The following is a 19,466-nucleotide window of genomic DNA, read 5'->3' as shown; positions in this document are numbered from 1 at the left end:
TCATCGTTGACTACACCATCGCAGGCGTTCCTGTCTGTGATGCAGCGTCAAGGGTAACTGCAGCCATGGTCTCCGAGTTGATAGTCCATGCTGCTGCAAACGTCGTCGAACTGTTCGTGCCGGCCTGTGTGGCCGTGCGGTTCTAGGCGCTTCTGTCTGGACCGGCGTGACCGCTACGGTCGCAGGTTCGAATCCTGCCTCGGACATGGGTGTGTGTGCTGTCTTTATGTTAGTTAGGTCTAAGTAGTTCTAAGTTCTAGGGGACTGATGACCACAGATGTTAAAACCCATTGTGCTCAGAGCCATTTGAACCATTTTTGAACTGTTCGTGCAGATGGTTGTAGTCTGTCAAACGTCCCCATCTGTTGACTCAGGGATCGAGACGTGGCTGCATGATCCGTTACAACCATGCGGATAAGATGCCTGCCATCTCGACTGCTAGTGATACGAGGCCGTTGGGATCCAGCTACAAACCGACCTTTATCAAAGTCGGAAACGTGATGGTACGCATTTCTCCTCCTTACACGAGGCATCACAACAACGTTTCACCAGACAACGCCGGTCAACTGCTGTTTGTGTATGAGAAATCGGTTGGAAACTTTCCTCATGTCAGCACGTTGTAGGTGTCGCCACCGGCGCCAACCTTGTGTGAATGGACTAAAAAACTAATCATTTGCATATAACAGTATCTTCTTCCTGTCGGTTAAATTTCGCGTCTGTAGCACGTCATCTTCGTGGTGTAGCAATTTTAATGGCCAGTAGTGTATAATAGCGCATCCGGGAGAGTTGGTTAGCATCGGCATTTATGTTTAAGCATGCATTTCTCGTGTTGTTCCGCACTTTCGTCCAACCCCTATAGCCTTTTACGTGAATGTAGACTTCTCCAGCGTATGCTGCTAATGATATCTTCTCCAGCTTCCATTCGGGTGGCTGCGTTGAAATTTCGCAACGTTTCGACGAGTGTCGCTTTTATCATCTCCTGTAACATTGTCCGCTGTTGAGTAAACATTAACAAAACCGACTAACTGCAGGGACGGATTCGTAGCTGGAAATGGAGGAAAGGAGCTCCTATGATCGTGTGTCCGGGAATGCATCGTTGCCGCGATAGGCGGCCCTGAAGAATGACAGTTCCTCTGATCACGTGGCGTGTGTTCTTTGGGTTCTGCAGGTTGTCTGATTGTAAGCAGCAGAATGGTCCGGTATTCACGTCGGGAACGTACCGAGATGGTGTTTGTGTACGGCCAAGCACACGGAAACGGTCGAGAGGCAACATGGGTACATCAAAACAAGTACCTTCTTATACACCAGCCACTTCACACAACATTTCAAGCCCTTTTTGGGCGTTTGTGTGATCATGGATCCTTTCAGACAGATGAACTTGCAGGGAGAGGACGGCCGGCCACGGTGTTCTAGCGGTTCTAGGCTAGAGATGGGCAAAACTGTTCTTTTCAGAGATTGGATCAGAACTGTTCACTCCCTGAAATGAATTAGCTCTTTTTCATGACTCACCACTCATTTACAGTCGAAAATAAATGGAAGGCACATTGCCCTTTAAACTTGGTTTATTCCAGTACTATACCTGTATTTTGATCTTGAACACAGATAATGAGTAAGAATTTGGTATTGTTTATTGAAATTTCCACGATATGACAAAGTTTTTGATTATTGATTTATTTTGCACCATCGTGGTTTTTTGGGTGATCGGAAAATTTCGTAACTTGAGATTTACATTAACAATATATTTGGCTATAACGTATTAAAATTTCATTAACCTCATACAAATACATCACAAGCCATATATTTTTAAAGTGAACGTTTCCTTCCGAAGACGCCTAAAATCGCAAAATATAAATTTGACTGTAAAACGAAAGTGCTGCATATAGCCTTACGCAGAATAAAACAAGGAAAATATTGGTGTATCACATTTTGCGAAACATTTATCGGTTCGCTCGTAATTAAAGCGTAAATTCGAGTGTCCATACTAAAAATCCTATAGTAAGATGAGTCATCAGGAACCTAATCTAATCAGTTTAAACAAATAAAAATAAAATAAAAACAATTGATGTATACATAACATAATAATGTAATATACATAGCGGTATTACTACGAAGAACAATATCCAGTAGGGACGAACTCCGATGCAGAGGCGCTGAGTCGAGTAGGTCGAGCCGCGAGCTGTATTACTGCGTGAGCTGAGACCGCAGCGACCAGAGTGACACCTGAGTCGCTTTGCTCAACGCTCTGGCTAGAGTCGAGACGGTGGGATGAGCGTTGAACGGGCGAGTTCCGAGGGTGAGGGGGAGCGGTGAACTCACCCGCTCCGAGACAAATCGTCCGTTCCCTTGCGAGCAGGTTGTTGCAAGTAGTTCCTATGTTATCCGCTAGGTGGCTCTCTGTCCTGTTGATCGCATCAGCTGCCCAGAGGGCAGGACGTGCGACTGAAACGATCGCTGACAGAGTGCGACACTGCACGCGGCAGATGACGCACAGAGACGGCACGGGATATGTGAAACACATAATCCAATGGAGCACTGCACAATGCAGGCAGCCAAGGTAGAAGCAGGGCAGAGGCCGGCGCTGGCTGTGTTGTGTGGCGTGCACTGTGCTCTGACCAGCAGAGGCGCTGCTGATATGCTCTGTCTCTCTCTCTCTCTCTCTCTCTCTCTCTCTCTCTCTCTCTCTCTCTGCCGTGGGAAACGTTTGGAGCTACCGTTCTTTTTTTCTGAATCACTGATTGTTCAATCCTTTGAAAGATTCAACTCTATGAATTAGTTCAAGAGCGGATCCCCCATCTCTATTCTAGGCGCTCAGTCCGGAACCGCGCGACTGCTACGGTCGCAGGTTCGAATCGTGCCTCGGACATTGATGTGTGTGATGTCCTTAGGTTAGTTAGGTTTAAGTAGTTCTAAGTTCTAGGCACTGATGACCTCAGATGGTAAGTCCCATAGTGCTCAGAGCCATTTTTTGAGGGAGAAGACGAATTGCCCATACACCAGATTTGGAGGACCGGGTTCTACAGGATATTGAGACGAACTCCAATATAAGCTCCTGGCAAGTGGCCCGCCAACATGGTGTAAGCCAAAGTACGATTATGTGTATCCTGCATGACAGCCGCTACTATCCCTATCACCTGCAATCCTATGGAAGCCACTTTGGACATCTCCTGTGGTGTAGATGCGATGCAGCTCTGTACTGTGTTCCGGGACGATATGTTGATATTGCGCGCACACCGGACAAATGTCCATGGGACCTTCTATCATCCATTTTCAGTCAGAAATCCGTCCCTCGTCCCTGCGATTTGTTTTATTAATGTTCGCCCTGTGTGTATACGAGGGTCCGTGCAAAGTCCGACAGGTGGGGCCACCGGTGCGTATCGAGGTCATGTTTAGTTAGTAGCATCTTTGGAAAGAACGCATACCAAGTTTCAGCCATATTGGTCTATTTCTTTGTGTTTGGCATTCGTGTGAATCAAAGAAATCGAGTGATTGTCAAAAAATGGACGAAAAAGAATTTCGTGTTGTAATTAAACATTAAGGAAAAACGCGTCAGGAGACTAAAGAGAAGCTTGATAAACATTACGGTGACTTTGCTCCTTCGATTAGAACAGTTTATAAGTGGTTTCAAAATTTTCGAAGTGGCTATATGGGCACTAGTGATGCTGAACGTTCCGGACGCCCTATGGAAGTTACGACTCCAGAAATCATTGATAAAATCCATGATATGGTGATGGATGACAGAATAGTTAAGGTGCGTGAGATTGCTAATGCTGTGGGCATCTCGAATGAACGGGTACATAATATTTTGCATAAAAATTTGGACATGAGAAAACTATCCGCAATATGGGTTCCGCGAATGCTCACGCTTCATAAAAAACGGAATCGTGTGAAGTGTCGCAAGGATGGTTTGCAGCTGTTCAGGAAGATTCCGCAAGACTCTAAGCGTCGTTTCCTCGCTGTGGATGAAACATGGCTACATTACTATACTCCTGAGACCAAACAGCAACCCAAACAATGGGTTACCAAAGGAGAATCTGCACCAAAAACGGCGAAGATCATTCCTTCGGCCGGGAAGGTTATAGCGACTGTCTTTTGGGATTTGCAAGGGATAATCCTCATCGACTCTGTGGAAAAGGCTAAAACTATTACAGGTGCATATTATTCATCGTTACTGGGCCGTTTGAAAACCGAGCTGCAAGAAAAACGCGGGCGATTGGACCGCAAAAAAGTCCTTTTGCATCACAACAATACACCAGCACACATCTCAGCAGTTGTGGTCGCATAATTATTGGAAATAGGATTAAACTCCTTTCACATCCCCCCTATTCACCAAACTTGGCTCCCTCGGACTACTATTTGTTCCCCAATATGAATAAATGGCTCGCCGGACAAAGATTTTATTCAAACGAGGAAGTAAGTGATTGCAGCAACTAATAGCTATTTTTCAGATTTGGTCAATCCCTATTATTCGGAAGGGATCAACAAATTAGAACAGCGCTGGACGAAGTGTATAAGTCTAAAGGGAGACTATGTCGAAAAATAGAAAAGGTTTACCTCAAACACATAAGTAGTTTTTATTTTTGCACGGACTTTTCAAACGCCCCTCGTATATACAGGGTGGTCAGAAACAATATGAAAAGATTGGAAGGCTATTGCATGGGAAGTTGTTTCTGGTCAGAAACAATACGAAAAGCTTGTAAGGCTGTTGCAGGGCAGGTTGTGCTGAGAAATAATTGTTAAGCAAAAAGTTCGATGCGTCACGTCGTTTCCGAGGTAATTAGGGATGAAATTAGCCATTCAGGCCGTTGCGCGTGCAGTTTCAAGCGGCTCGTCAGGTACAATTAGTGTCAGTTGTTCTCATAGCGTAGATGATAGCGCACGAGGCTGCACAGCCTTTGGCTCGGGTTCGATCCTTACTTCCGTCCCACACCCAGCTTTTGTATCACTCTCTTATTCGGTTCTAGGAAACCAAACGAAAAACAAGTTGGGCGGACCGTTTGAATTTGCCCGCGCAACAGCCTGATTGGCTAGCTTCAGTGGTAATTGACTCGGAAATGGCGCAACGTATCGAATTTTTTCTTAACACTGTTTTTCAGACCACACTAGCCTGCAACGCTCTCACAAGCTCTTCAGACTATTTGAGGGGGGGGGAGGGGAGGGGAGGAGGAGGGGACGGTCTGCCATTCGACTCTAGGCGCATTTGGTCTTGCACAGACACGCGAGGCGTCACCTGCCCTGCGCGGTCTCTGCTTATAGCTGCACGTGCAAAGTCCCATGCCCATTTCAGCAAGTAGTCCTCATCACTGTTGAGAGACTGCTACGCATATACACTCCTGGAAATTGAAATAAGAACACCGTGAATTCATTGTCCCAGGAAGGGGAAACTTTATTGACACATTCCTGGGGTCAGATACATCACATGATCACACTGACAGAACCACAGGCACACAGACACAGGCAACAGAGCATGCACAATGTCGGCACTAGTACAGTGTATATCCACCTTTCGCAGCAATGCAGGCTGCTATTCTCCCATGGAGACGATCGTAGAGATGCTGGATGTAGTCCTGTGGAACGGCTTGCCATGCCATTTCCACCTGGCGCCTCAGTTGGACCAGCGTTCGTACTGGACGTGCAGACCGCGTGAGACGACGCTTCATCCAGTCCCAAACATGCTCAATGAGGGACAGATCCGGAGATCTTGCTGGCCAGGGTAGTTGACTTACACCTTCTAGAGCACGTTGGGTGGCACGGGATACATGCGGACGTGCATTGTCCTGTTGGAACAGCAAGTTCCCTTGCCGGTCTAGGAATGGTAGAACGATGGGTTCGATGACGGTTTGGATGTACCGTGCACTATTCAGTGTCCCCTCGACGATCACCAGTGGTGTACGGCCAGTGTAGGAGATCGCTCCCCACACCATGATGCCGGGTGTTGGCCCTGTGTGCCTCGGTCGTATGCAGTCTTGATTGTGGCGCTCACCTGCACGGCTCCAAACACGCATACGACCATCATTGGCACCAAGGCAGAAGCGACTCTCATCGCTGAAGACGACACGTCTCCATTCGTCCCTCCATTCACGCCTGTCGCGACACCACTGGAGGCGGGCTGCACGATGTTGGGGCGTGAGCGGAAGACGGCCTAACGGTGTGCGGGACCGTAGCCCAGCTTCATGGAGACGGTTGCGAATGGTCCTCGCCGATACCCCAGGAGCAACAGTGTCCCTAATTTGCTGGGAAGTGGCGGTGCGGTCCCCTACGGCACTGCGTAGGATCCTACGGTCTTGGCGTGCATCCGTGAGTCGCTGCGGTCCGGTCCCAGGTCGACGGGCACGTGCACCTTCCGCCGACCACTGGCGACAACATCGATGTACTGTGGAGACCTCACGCCCCACGTGTTGAGCAATTCGGCGGTACGTCCACCCAGCCTCCCGCATGCCCACTATACACCCTCGCTCAAAGTCCGTCAACTGCACATACGGTTCACGTCCACGCTGTCGCGGCATGCTACCAGTGTTAAAGACTGCGATGGAGCTCCGTATGCCACGGCAAACTGGCTGACACTGACGGCGGCGGTGCACAAATGCTGCGCAGCTAGCGCCATTCGACGGCCAACACCGCGGTTCCTGGTGTGTCCGCTGTGCCGTGCGTGTGATCATTGCTTGTACAGCCCTCTCGCAGTGTCCGGAGCAAGTATGGTGGGTCTGACACACCGGTGTCAATGTGTTCTTTTTTCCATTTCCAGGAGTGTATGTCTGTTGTTCTCAGAATTTCTAACATTTTACACTGTCTAACCCTTTTTCTTGTCGACAAATCCAATGAAGCCGGCCGCTGTGGACGAGCGGTTCTAGGCGCTTCAGTCTGGAACCGCGCGACCGCTAAGGTCGCAGGTTCGAATCCTGCCTCGGACATGGATGTGTGTGATGTCCTTAGGTTAGTTAGGTTTAAGTAGTTCTAATTTCTAGGGGACTGATGACCTCCGATGTTAAGTCCCATAGTGCTCAAAGCCATTTGAACCTTTTTTTTTTTCAATCCAATGAATGTGTCTTGACTTTTCTTCCCTCCATTACCAAGCGCAACGTGAGAATTGCCTCTCTGGTGTCTTTATCTTTCCTAAAGCTACAGTGATCCTCATCTAACATATCCTTCATTATCTTTCCCTTTCTCTGTCATTATTCTTCTCAGCAACTTGAATACGTGAGCTGTGACTGTATTATAGTTCTCGCACATATCTGCTCTTGATGTCGTAGGAATTGTGTGGATGACATTTTTGCGAATGTCGGATGGTATGTCACCATCGTCATTGATTCTAGCTGTTTGGTTACCACTTCTAACAATGATTTTAGAAATTCCGAAGGAATGTTATCTATCCATTCTACCTTATTTGAGCTCAAGTCCTCCAAATCTCTGTTAAAACCTGACTCTAATACTGAATCCCATATGTCGTCCACATCGACTTCCATTTGTTCTTCACCGAGCGAGGTGACACAGTGGTTAGCACACTGCCAATCGCAATCGGGAGGACGACGGCTCAAACCCGCGCCCGGACATCCTGATTTAGGTATTCTCTGATTTCCCTAAATCGCTTCAGGTAAATGCCAGGATCGTTCCTTTGAAAGAGCACGGCCGATTTCCTTCCTCATCCTTCCCTAATCCGTTGGGACCGATGAAATGGTTCAAATGGCTCTGAGCACTACGGGACTCAACTGATGTGGTCATAAGTCCCCTAGAACTTAGAACTACTTAAACCTAACTAACCTAAGGACATCACACACATCCACGTCCGAGGCAGGATTCGAACCCGCGACCGTAGCGGTCGTGCGGATCCAGACGGGACCGATGACCTCACCGTTTGGTCCCCTCCCCCAAAACCAACCGACCACCAACCATTTCTTCTTCTGTCACGCCGGCCGCTGTGGCCGAGCGGTTCTAGGCGCTTCAGTCCGGAACCGCGCGGCTGCTTCGGTCGCAGGTTCGAATCCTGCCTCGAGCATGGATGTGTGTGATGTCCTTAGGTTAGTTAGGTCTAAGTAGTTCTAAGTCTAGGGGACTGATGATCTCAGATGTTAAGTCCCATAGTGCTTAGAGCCATTTCTTCTGTCACGTCCTCAGTCAAGTCCTCTTCCTCGCGGACGCATGCAATGAACTCTTTCCATCTATCCGATCTCTCTTCTGCTTTTAACAGTGGAATTCCTATTGCACTCTCAATCTTGACGCCATGTCTTTCAATTTCAAAGAAGGTTGTTTTGACTTTTCTGTATGCTGTCAGTTCTTCCGACAATCATTCCTTTTTGATTTCCTCCCATTTTTTCCAGCAGCTATTTAGATTTTGCTTTCCTGTACTTCCTATTTATTTCATTTTTAAGAGACTTATATTGCTGTGTTCCCCACTTTTCACAACATTTTTATACTTCCTTCTTTCGCCGATCAATTTAAGAATTTCTTCTGTTACCCAATATTTCTTCATAGTTACCTTCCTATTTCGTCTGTGCTTTCCCTTTTTAGAGATGTCAGATCCTCTTCAAATTATAACACGATCGCTGTGCACGTGCTGTTTTACAACGATTCTGCTGGGTCGCTTAAAAATGACACATATTACAATGACTGATAAATTAAGGAAGCGGGTAACGATGCGTTCGATTAAGAACAGTTATTATTAGCATTTCACGATCTTTGAGGTTTATTATTGAAAGTGCTACGCAAAGGAAATACTTTTAAATGTGAACAGTTCAGCAATATTTCGCAAGCCACCATACATCGACCTTTTCCCGCTGAAACCTCTGAAATAAACAAACGCGGCGAGGATAATCATATTCAGAGAGAATTAGGAATTTGATCCGAACGTTGCCGGCACACGTATTGCCCCAGCCCAACCGCTAGGGTCGGCACCTGAGACTGTACTCTGCTAGACCGCCACGTTAAGTGCTTGCGTCCAGGAACAACAATCAGGCATTATCCAAAACATTGTCGGCGGGCAGTGATTACTTCGGAATTCTACGTCCAGCCAAAACCAGAGGTAGCTGCAATATAGACTCTGTGATGAAGCAGATCGACAAATTTATCCTCGAATGTTACACAGAATGACCATTGTCTTCACATGTGACGATATAGGATCCTCATAAACTGAATTATCTACTGTGGTACTTATTATCTCTTTCTTTAGAAACCTTCAAACGTGTCTTATCAGTCCTCAATACCTAAGTATCTCACTTTTTACCAAACTGGTTCTTCATGGCGCTTCTCTCAAACTTCAGTCTAATCTCACAGTTACTAAATTGCGATGAATCTATACCTGGTCCTGGGTAAGCTATACAGTCCAGTATCTCATTTTGCATATTTGTCTGATGACAATGTAATTCAACTGGGATCTTCTCTTGTCTTTTCCATGAGTACCTCCACCTCATGCGATTTTTGAGCAGTGTATTGGCTGTTGCTACCAGAAATTTCTTGCAGAATTCACTTAGTCCCTCTCCTCTCTCATTCCTACTACACTCCCCTCCTCCCTCAAGCCTACATTTTCTCGTATCTCTACCACATGTTCCTCAAGCCCATATTTTCTCGTAAGTCGATCATCTGTTGCGTTCCATGTTGCTACATACGAATCCCTCATGATTATTAGATTACCATCTTTACGTAGTCAATTAACCGTTCCGTATGCTCATATACTTTCTATATCTTTTCATCTTCTGCTCGTGACGTCGGTACTTATATCTGAACTGTTGCTACTGGCGTTGGTTTTGCTGTCGATTTTCGTGGCCCATTTATATCGATAAATATTTACGCTTTTGCGGTCCCCGAAGTGCGGCGCCGATTTAGAATAACTTCCACGAGAGTGCCGCTCTGGCGTGGAACCGTACATCCGCCTTTTTAGCGCGTATGCGGAGCGCTCGACTTACGAAGTAGCCTGTTCGAATCGTGGTATTACAAAAAATTTACAATTCCAGTATTTGGCTGGTAAGGATGGGAAAGATGGTGGCGTAATGTCTCGAACAGAATCCTAAAGCCATATGCATATGAACTGTTGATGGTGATTTGCATATAAGATGGGAACGTCAAGCTAGGCGGTATTAGAGAGGTGTAGGCTACGTGCCGGTACAGGCGTTCATCGTCTCTCCCTGCTCTCATCATCATACAACACAATACACTGATCCACTGTAGCCACCTACTGTCAACAGATATACATCGTGAGCAAAGTGTGCGGAGGAGGAAGACGGGTTCTGATTTGACGGATGAACCTACCCCTCGTGATCTTCCAGTTATCAATGCCATAGGACTCTTGGTTTTGTTTTTCACTCAGTGTCTCTTTGATGAATATCGGTAGCATGTATCTCTCGCAAAATCAGTCATTAGCGAAAATCAGCAGCGCATCCATTTGCTAGGTCACACATTGATACGGATGTGAAACAACACCATTAATACAATGGAAGAAATACATATACACAATGTTAAATGTAAGATATTGTCGGTTACACAGTAAAATGTATAATTAATGATACGCCTACTTGCAGCTATCAGTGTTGTTACCGTACATGTTTCGATCATTCGCTAATTACTCACTTATTCATGCCTCTGAATTTATTGACAATGTTTTGTTTATAGACGTCGCGTTTTACTTTATTCGCAATGCAGTGCATTGAAACACAAAGCCCATATTGTACGTTTTCTAATACATATTCTCGAACTGTTTAAACTCATCAGTTAGGAGGTATATATCCGTGCTTGAGTAAAAATTCTAGCTCTGAATATTCACTCAAGTTCGTGATTTTGAATTCCTGCTGTACTCGCTACATGTCTTTCTATTCCTCGTTCGTTATGACATCGTGAATCAAAGTTGATGAATGGCTCTAAGCACTATGGGATTTAACATCTGAGGGCATTAGCCCCTAGACTTAGAACTACGTAAACCTAACTAACCTAAGGACATCACACACATCCATGTCCGAGGCAGGATTCGAACCTGCGACCGTAGCAGCCGCGTGGTTCCGTAATGAAGCGCCTAGAAGCGCTCGGCCACAGCGGCCGGCGAATCAAGGTTGATTGTGACAGAAATAATCGTTGAATAATACTACAGCACATGCATTAGACAACAAACTGCACATCAGTGCAATCTGTTCACTCAAACAGAAATTCGAGTAAAGAGATTTGTCACATTTTCCCAACTTAGAGACGAATTTATACCAAGAGCTTTCACTATGTACTGATCAACGTGCTGAAACGATGGGGGATGCACTATATTTCTTGGAATCATATATCAACAACAGTGTACTAACCGTGAACCCGTAATCTATTATTCATTAAGTTCTCAATTTTGAAAATGTGTGTTGTACCTACCTATATGTTAAGGAAAACGCAGTTGTGTATAGTGCAGGCGTAACGGGTTGTAGCAATCGGAACGCAACAGCAAGAAATTTGCGTTATACGGCAATGAGCAACACAAAGTACGTCCAAAGAGTGCTAAGTAATATGAAACATACCCACTCATACTCAAATGACTGTAGCTTTGAATTTGCTGCTCTAAAGGTTAAGTGATATCATAGATTAAGCTCAATATCTCCTTCTCTATAGTGGAGTATTTCCGATCCACTTCGCTTAATTGCCTTGATGCATAAGTTGCTGGGTGATCATTGGCATCTACTTCCTGACTCTACGCACATCCCTCTCCCTTATTTTCTCTCGTCAACGGACAACATAATTCTTTTTCATAATTCAGAAATACTAACACGGAACTAGTTGTTAGTGCTTTTTCAATCACTTGAATGTGTGACGACAGTCAACTGTCCACTGATGTTTCACACCCTCCAACAAATGTGTTAATGGTTTAGCAATGTCAGCAAATCCTTGGACAAATTTTCTATATTAATTACATTACGTTAAAAATGAATGCAACTGCTTTGCCGTTTGTGGCGGCGAGAAATCACAGACTGCACACACCAATCTTGGGTCAGCTGTCATGCTGTTTTATCTAAGTACACGGTGTAAACAGATCACTCCTGCCAATGCGAAGTGACATTTTTCAATACTTAATTACAAGCACATCCAGTTTAATCTCTTAAACATAGCCACTGTGTTTACTCCTTCAGATACCAAGGGAAAAAAAACAATATCTAAGTAGACCATGCGCCGGCAATGTTTTAATTACCCCAACACACCACTGAACAATCTCTGAAATGTGGCCACTGCATTCTTAAGTCCAAAAGGCATTCACTGATATTTGTAATGCCCCCAAGCAGTCTTCGGCCAGTCCTCTGGCATTACTTCTAACTAGTGGCAACCATTTTATGGATCCATTCTTGAAAATTACTTGCATTAACCCAGGTTCTCCAATTTTCTGTGATATTCACTATTGGATACGCATCTGTCACAATTCTGGCATTTAACGAAAGGTAGTCGCAGCAGTACCTGTATTTCTTCGACCCATATGGTGATTTTTTGGGCATGATGGCAACAGATGCTCCCTAAGTTTTGTATGCCGCCTGGAAGGTGACGAGTGGGTCTGCTTCTGAAATCTAACAAAGGGGCCGAATGAAAGGAAGCGAGTAGGAGCAGGGGAGGTAGAGCACGTCGGTATTGCAAGTAAAGTAAAAGAGGTTTTTACTGGTGTATAGACATATACAAATGATTAAGTATCTTTGTACAGATGAGCACGTAGGTGTGCAGCCAAAGTAAAGGTTTCACTAGTAATCTAAGCTAAAGCGATGGTTCTCGGCCGTCTGCTCTTCATGAACTGGGCGGAAGTGGAGCGGCGCTCGTAGGGCTGCACAGCGCCGGCTAGAGGGCGCTGTCGTCGGAGAAGATCTCGTAGTGCCAACCTACGCTGTAGAAACGGAACTATCGATACCACACTAAGGGCTGTCATTCTCTTCAATAATGTCATCCAGCTGTTGACTGATAAACTCCTCGATTGCTGACTGCACGCGATGTGCTATTCTGTCCAACTTTTAATAGATGGAAGAATTAACCCTCATTGGGGTTCTGCATTGCGTAATGGATGTTGCAGGTAACGGTCGACTAGGACTGAACACACCCACAAACTGTATCATCAGCATTTCTGTGACTCCTCGACCTTTCTCTTTCACATAATTTTAAAATTAGGGTGGCTACAGTTAAAACAGTTATACATAACTGATTGACCAATTCATACAGCATAATAAGTTTTACATATCCCTGGGATTTCGACTGGGAGTGCCAGGCTATACAAAGTATTGCATTTACTAATCGTTTTGACATACACTACTGGCCATTAAAATTGCTACACCACGAAGATGACATGCTACAGACGCAAAATTTAACCGACAGGAAGAAGATGTTGTGATATGCAAATGATTAGGTTTTCAGAGCATTCACACAAGGTTGGTGCCTGTGGCGACACCTAGAACGTGCTGACATGAGAAAAATTTCCAACCGATTTCTCATACACAAACACCAATTGACCGGCGTTGCCTGGTGAAACGTTGTTGTGATGCCTCGTGTAAGGAGGAGAAATCCGTACCATCACGTTTCCGCCTTTGATAAAGGTCGGATTGTAGCCTATCGCGATTGCGGTTTATCGTATGGCGACATTCCTGCTCGCATTGGTCGAGATCCAATGACTGTTAGCAGAATATGGAATCGTTGGGTTCAGGAGGGTAATACGGAACGCCGTGCTGGATCCCAACGGCCTCGTATCACTAGCAGTCGAGATGACAGGCATCTTATCCGCATGGCTGTAACGGATCGTGCAGCCACGCCTCGATCCCTGACTCAACAGATGGGGACGTTTGCAAGACAACAACTATTTGCACAAACAGTTCGATGACGTTTGCAGCAGCATGGACTATCAGCTCAGAGACCATGGCTGCGGTTACCCTTGACGCTGGATCACAGACAGGAGCGCCTGCGATGGTGTACTCAGCGGCAAACCTGGGTGCACGAATGGCAAAACGTCTTTTTTTTTCGGGCGAATCCAGGTTCTGTTTACAGCATCATGATGGTCGCATCCGTGTTTGGTGACATCGCGGTAAACGCACATTGGAAGCGTGTATTCGTCATCGCCATACTGGCGGAGTGATGGTATGGGATGCCACTGGTTACACGTCTCGGTCACCTCTTGTTCGCATTGACGGCACTTTGAGCAATGGACGTTACATTTCAGATGTGTTACGACCCGTGGCTCTACCCTTCATTCGATCCCTGCGAAACATTACATTTCAGCAGGATAATGCACGACCGCATGTTGCAGGTGCTGTACGGGCCTTCCTGGATACAGAAAATGTTCGACTGCTGCCCTGACCAGCACATTCTCCAGACCTCTCACCAACTGAAAACGTCTGGTCAATGGTGGCCGAGCAGCTGGCTCGTTACAAGACGGCAGTCACTATTCTTGATGAACTGTGGTATCGTGTCGAATCTGCATGGGCAGCTGTACCTGTACACGCCATCCAAGCTCTGTTTGACTGAATGCCCAGGCCTATCAAGGCCGTTATTGCGGCCAGATGTGGTTGTTCTGGGTACTGATTTCTCAGGCTCTATGCACCCAAATTACGTGAAAATGTAGTCACATGTCAGTTCTAGTATAATATATTTGTTCAATGAATACCCGTTAATCATCTGCATTTCTTCTTGGTGTAAAAATTTTAATGGCCAGTAGTGTAAATGCTGTTTACAATATTAATAAAGAAGCATTGAGCAAGACAATTTCTTCCCCTAACCACTCCACGTTTTCCACCATTTTATCACGTGTTAGGCAAGACAACAACAACAAGAACGACCATCGCATTCCTTACAACAGCCTCTTTTCAGAAAGAATTGCTAAACTTTTAAAAAAGACGAACATACATACTGCAGTTTTTATCCCACAAAACGTATATGACAAATATAGATACTAAGGACAGTCAATGAGAAAACTTTATAAGAACAGAGGGTGTAATGCCTGTTCTCAAAAGTATATTGGGCAAACAGATAGGGGTTTCTAAATTCGCTTTAAAGAACATCTCAATGTGAGCAGTTCTAACGTCTCATTTATGTGATACCCAACATTCTATTTCACATCTCCACAATAACTTGAAAATACTGCATAAAGATAGAAAGAACAGTGTTTTAAATGTGCTTGAGGAGATTTATATAGTAAAATCCTTAAGACACCCTCTGATAATACTGTCAACAACCAAACAGATTTAAGATACCGAGATAATTGGACAGTTTTGACTATTTGAATTTTTGAAGGAAGGTTTCTCAGCAACAGATTAGTTTATTAGCATGTTACAGGTTTTTTATGTCAATATCCAAGCTTACTCCCACTGCTAATCTTCGTGTAGGTCATCTGATCCTTTTAATGTATACATTGTTTAAATGATACACGAATAATAATTTTTAAAATTTTCACCTTTCCGGACATTATTATATTAGCATCACCCACGTTCAATTTTTATGTAATACAAATATCCGAGTCATAGTTCACAAGGCGACCGTAATGCCTAAGCAAAGCACTGGCAGCGCGCTTCTCTTATTTTCCATGTTGTCCGCGTTAGTTAGATTTCCTTAACTGTGTTAGTACCCAGGCTTCCAGTAAGTGCAACCGTCAGCTCAAACTTCCTCCTTTCGATAATTGGTGGCCCTGAAAACATATTAAAAATAATTTTACAGTGTATTTAAATTTTATTAGTTTTCGTCACTAACTTTATTTTAGTCTTCAGTCACTTCAGGACCCAACATTTTCCTGAGGAACATTTATCACGGGTGTCGCCTGTCATTGACATAGGCTCAAAGGAAAGTATTTTAATCGGTAAAGTGATAACAGTTAGACATTTTAACACAGGTTAGCCCCGTTTTTGTCAGTTGCTCCTCGTTACGTGGGGAGTGTCCCCATCTCTCTTTCGTTTTAGGTACTGCTTCACTGTTTTTTAATCAAGTGATCGGTTTCTGATTCCTAATTCTATTCCTTCGTTTTTAGACTGGACGTTCATCACTGATGATTTTTTATCAACTGAGGAAGGCTGAGAACCTTGAATAGCCACTCCAGTCGTTACTCTGCGGCAATCCGTTACAACTCCTTATATCATATGACATGGCATTTGTAAGTAACCTTCTTTTGGTATGAAATTACATATCCTATTTATTAAATACGTATAGGGCTGTTCTTTGTGGGATGTATATAATCCACACCCAGTTTCGTAACTAGATGCTTAATATTTTCTCCCTTGTTTAGATCTATTCACTCAGATATCTCGGATAACTTAATTTCCTCTTTATCAAAGTACTAATTCGGAACCTGGTTGGCAGGTACTCAGAGAGCGCACAGGATAAGATTAAGGTTGTAGATGGGGTCATAAACAGTTACTGTGACTTGCACAATCAAACACACTACTTTATTTTTCTAAGAACCACTTATTTACACATTGCTTTAAAAGATCACAATTAAACAATACGGCTGAAGGCCTAGTTAAAGAAAACTTGAGATGCTGCTGAAGGCCCAAAACCACACCAAAAACAAGAATGGCTGGAGGCCTGGCTTAGAAATCAAAAACAATTAAAAATCGAAGGTAAAAAATATCAAAACAACATGAAATTGAAACAATTAGTGGCTGAAGGCCTGCACCACACTTCTGAAGGACAACTATAATTAAAACACATGAATAACTAATTTTACTAACCAAGAAATTTCCTTTTAAACTTATAACAGAACGGCCGAAAGCCTAATTAAAGAAATATTAACTTATTACATGGCTGAAGGCCACAAAAAATCTGTAACAACGGTTGAAGGCCTGAACAACAAGTCAGACAATTTAAAATAAACCCCTTCCTTCTTATAAAAAAATTTTCCTTTAAAGAATACCCACGGCTGAAGGCTTTATTAAAAGTGGTTCACGTAAATCCTAGGCTGAGGGCCGCACATGACACATTGAACAACTAACGGCTTAGGGTCTGGATTACAAACAATTTCAGATAGAACCAGTTATAAGAAAAACTTTTTTTATAAAATAAAATCAATCTTCAAAATTTTAATTTAACATGGCTGAAGGTCTGTACGTAAAATTTAAAAGAACTGAATTAATAGACGGCTGAAGGCCTCACACAACACTTCAAACTAACATGAAAATCAAATCTAAAACAAACAGAACAAATGGTGCTCAGAGGTGTTCCAAGGGTACAACTGACATGTCATTACATTTTCACGCAATTTGGGTGCATAGATCCAGAGAAATCAGTACCAATAACAACCACCTCTGGCCGTAATAACGGCCTTGATACGCCTGGGCATTCAGTCAAACAGAGCTTGGATGGCGCGTACAGGTACAGCTGCCCATGAAGCTTCAACACGATACCACAGTTCATCAAGAGTAGAGACTGGCGTATTGTGACGAGCCAGTTACTCGGCCACCATTGACCAGACGTTTTCAGTTGGTGAGAGATCTGGAGAATGTGCTGGCCAGGGCAGCAGTCGAACATTTTCTATATCCAGAAAGGCCCATATAGGCCCTGCAACATGCGGCCGTGCATTATCCTGCTGAAATTTAGGGTTTCGCAGGGATCGAATGAAGGGTAGAGCCACGGGTCGTAACACATCTGAAATGTGACGTCCACTGTTCACAGTTCCGTCAATGCGAACAAGAGGTGACCGAGACGTGTAACCAATGGCACCCCACACCATCACGCTGGGTGATGGCGATGACGAATACACGCTTCCAATGTGCGTTCACCACGATGTCGCCAAACACGGATGCGACCATCATGATGCTGTAAACAGAACCTGATTTCATCCGAAAAAATGACGTTTTGCCATTCGTGCACCCACGTTCGTCGTTGAGTACACCATCGCAGGCGCTCCTGTCTGTGATGCAGCGTCAAGGGTAACCGCAGCCACGGTCTCCGAGCTGATAGTCCATGCTGCTGCAAACGTCGTCGAACTGTTCGTGCAGATGGTTGTTGTCTCGCAAACGTCCCCATCTGTTGACTCAGGGATCGAGACGTGGCTGCAGGAACCGTTACAGCCATGCGGGTAAGACGCGTGTCATATCGACTGCTAGTGATACGTGGCCTTTGGGATCCAGCACAGCATTCCGTATTACCTTTCTGAACCCACCGATTCCATATTCTGCTAACAGTCATTGGATCTCGACCAACGCGAGCAGCATTGTTGCGATACGATAAACCGCAGTCGCGATAGGCTACAATCCGACATTTATCAAAGTCGGAAACGTGATGGTACGCATTTCTCCTCCTTACACGAAGCATGACAACAACGTTTCACCAGACAACGCCGGTCAACTGCTGTTTGTGTATGAGAAATCGGTTGCCAACTTTCCTCATGTCAGCACGTTGTAGGTGTCGCCACCGGCGCCAACCTTGTGTGAATGCTCTGAAAAGCTAATCATTTGCATATCACAGCATCTTCCTCCTGTCGGTTAAATTTCGCGTCTGTAGCACGTCATCTTCGTGGTGTAGCACTTTTAATGGCCAGTAGTGTATTTGGCTGAGATTAGACAGCCAGAAAGATTGGGTGTTTCTGATTGTTCTTGTGAAGAAGTACATAGTCTGACTGAGCTGCATGTCGACGAGTCTGATGTACGGTCTTTTGATCCAAACTGCAGTGAAGCATTCTGCCACAAGGTCCACCAGCCCAAGAGCAAACGTTCTTAGTGTTGGAGCTGATGATCCCCATTCCATGCCACCGATTTTCTGCAAGATATCGTTTCTCTACTTCAGCTTACTGGCATTTTTCAGCTAGTGCCCTTTGAAGCTGAGCGTCGTTTCACAAGCGGCCCCTAGATAACGTGGACGTCTGTTATGGCACAGCTCTTTCCCTTCAAAATATCACTTTATTTCCTTGTCCGCGAGCTTGTTGTTAAGGTATCAGCTGGTGACTTGTGTTTTGGCAGCACTTCGTGATCGAAAGGTGACCATGTACGTAAAGGACAGGAGAAACGTTTATAATTAGACGGCTGATCCTGCCCCTCAGTTTCCCGGCCGCACGTGCCATATGGCTTTACGTTTCACTTACCTTCTTGTAAGCATGAAAACGAAATACCATACCAGCGACTTTATGGGAAAGTTGTTCGTATTATAATAACAGGCATACATATGGTAGATGCTAACTGATCGCTGTTATTTAATAATCAAAGACTGCCACAGCACACAGATGAAAGAAACTGATTGCTGTTGTAAGTCGATAGTAAAAAGATCACCATCGGTCGACATTACACCTATAAGCTCAGGACGTTGCTGATGAAGGAACAAAATCTGCACAAATGAGCTGCAAATAATGAGAGCTTTCTACTGAGCGTTATATGCTTTGTAGAAATGTAAATGCTAATAGTCTCTCAGAAATTCTGTTATTTACAGATTCAAACAAGGAGATATTATATCACCTTCGATTTTAAATCTTGTTAAAGAGCGCGTCAGAGCGCGTCAGAAAAATAAATTCATCGCCCACTGAAACAAAACTATAAAACTGGTTTAACATATGTGGACGATACAGTAATATTAGGGGAAAA

Source organism: Schistocerca cancellata, chromosome 2 (assembly GCF_023864275.1).
Source record: "Schistocerca cancellata isolate TAMUIC-IGC-003103 chromosome 2, iqSchCanc2.1, whole genome shotgun sequence".
NCBI classification, from domain to species: domain Eukaryota; kingdom Metazoa; phylum Arthropoda; class Insecta; order Orthoptera; family Acrididae; genus Schistocerca; species Schistocerca cancellata.
This window is presented reverse-complemented; position numbering follows the sequence as displayed.